Here is a 2,349-nt window from a genome sequence, read left to right on the forward strand (position 1 = left end):
CTCCTCTCTCTCCCCCCCCTCCTCCTCCTCCTCTCTCTCCCCCCCTCCTCCTCCTCCTCCTCTCTCCCCCCCTCCTCCTCCTCTCTCTCTCCCCCCTCCTCCTCCTCTCTCTCCCCCCTCCTCCTCCTCTCTCTCTCCCCCCCTCCTCCTCCTCTCTCTCCCCCCTCCTCCTCCTCTCTCTCCCCCCCTCCTCCTCCTCTCTCTCTCTCCCCCCTCCTCCTCCTCCTCTCTCTCCCCCCCCCTCCTCCTCCTCTCTCTCTCCCCCCCTCCTCCTCCTCCTCCTCTCTCTCTCTCCCCCCCTCCTCCTCCTCCTCCTCTCTCTCTCCCCCTCCTCCTCCTCTCTCTCTCCCCCCCCTCCTCCTCCTCTCTCTCCCCCCTCCTCCTCCTCCTCCTCCTCTCTCTCTCCCCCCCCTCCTCGTCCTCTCTCTCCCCCCCCAACTCCTCCTCTCTCTCCCCTTTCTCTCCCCCCCTCCTCTCTCTCTCTCTCCCCCCTCCTCCTCCTCTCTTCCCCCTCCTCTCTCTCTTCCCCCCCCCTCCTCCTCTCTCCCCCCCACTCTTCCTCCTCCTCTCTCCCCCCACTCCTCCTCCTCCTCCTCCTCTCTCTCCCCTCCTCCTCCTCCTCCTCCTCTCTCCCCCCCTCCTCCTCCCCTCCCCCCCTCCTCCTCCCCTCCCCCCTCCTCTTCCTCTCTCCCCCCCCCCTCTCTCTTTCCCCCCCTCTCCCCTCTCCTCCTCCTCTCTCTCCCCCCCGCTCCCCCTCTCTCTCCCCCCGCTCCCCCTCCCCCTCTCTCTCCTCCCCCCGCTCCCCTCCACCTCCACCCCTCTCTCTCTCCCCCCGCTCCCCCCCCCCCCCCCCCCCCCCCCCCCCGCCCACACTAAGTGGAGCTGTTCCGTTTCGACGGGCTCCACTTAGGCCGTGCTGGGACTAGGGTCCTGGGGAATCAAATAACTAGGCTTGTAGAGAGGGCTTTAAACTAACTAGCGGTGGGGGAGGATTCAGCTGAGCAAAAATGTAAAAAAAAGTCAAGAAACAGAGAAAAAAGGTGCAGGCGTAGACCATTTGGCCCTTCGAGTCTGCACCACCATTCAATAAGATCATGGCTGATCATTCACCTTAGTATTCCTTTCCTGCTTTCTCTCCATACCCCTTGATCCTTTTAGCCATAAGGGACATATCTAACTCCCTCTTGAATATATCCAATCAACTGGCATCAACAACTCTCTGCGGTAGGGAATTCCACAGGTTAACAACTGAGTGAAGAAGTTTCTCCTCATCTCGGTCCTAAATGACTTGCCCCTTATTCCTTAGACTATGTCCCCTGGTCCTGGACTTCCCCAACATCGGGAACATTCTTCCTGCATCTAACCTGTCCAGTCCCGTCAGAAACATATAAAATTCTATGAGATCCCCTCTCATCCTTCTAAACTCCAGTGATTACAGGCCCAATCAATCCAGTCTCTCCTCATATGTCAGTCCAGCCTACCCGGGAATCAGTCCAGGGAACCTTAGCTGCACTCCCTCAATAGCAAGAACGTCCTTCCTCAGATTAGGAGACCAAAACTGAACACAATATTCCAGGTGAGGCCTCACCAAGGCCCTGTACAACTGCAGTAAGATCACTCTGCTCCTATACTCAAATCCCCTAGCTATGAAGGCCAACATACCATTTGCCTTTCACCTCCTGCTATATCTGCATGTCAACTTTCAATAACTGATATATCATGACACCCAGGTCTCGTTGCACCTCCCCTTTTACTAATCTGCCGCCAATCAGATAACATTCTGCTTTTGTGTTTTTTCCGCCAAGTGGATAACCTCACATTTATCCACATTATACTGCATCTGCCACACGTTTGCCCACTCACCTAACCTGTCCAAGTCACCCTGCAGCCTTTTAGCGTCCTCCTCACAGCTCACACCGCCACTCAGCTTAATGTCATCTGCAAACTTGGAGAGATTACACTCAATTCCCTCATCCAAATCATTAATTTATATTGTAAATAGCTGGGGTCCCAGCACGGAGCCCTGCGGTACCCCATTAGTCACAGCCTGCCATTCTGAAAAGGACCCGTTTATCCCAACTCTCTGCTTCCTGCCGACAGTCATGATATGCGACAAGAACGGGAATTGATACTGTTTACATAATCAGGGTGGGTGCATGTGAGGAGGCGGGAGAGAGAGTAAAGACTGATCTCCTGGCCAAGAACGGGGAAACATTCATCAAGGACACCGAGGCTGTCAGGGCCCGATAGAAGGAGCACTTTGAAGATCTTCTCTATCGAGACTCTGGCTTTGACTCGAGTGTTCTCGACTCCATCCCACAGCATGCGACTCGCCACTAACTCAGGTGA

This window comes from Pristiophorus japonicus, chromosome 10 (genome assembly GCF_044704955.1).
Source record: "Pristiophorus japonicus isolate sPriJap1 chromosome 10, sPriJap1.hap1, whole genome shotgun sequence".
Taxonomy (NCBI): Eukaryota; Metazoa; Chordata; class Chondrichthyes; family Pristiophoridae; genus Pristiophorus; species Pristiophorus japonicus.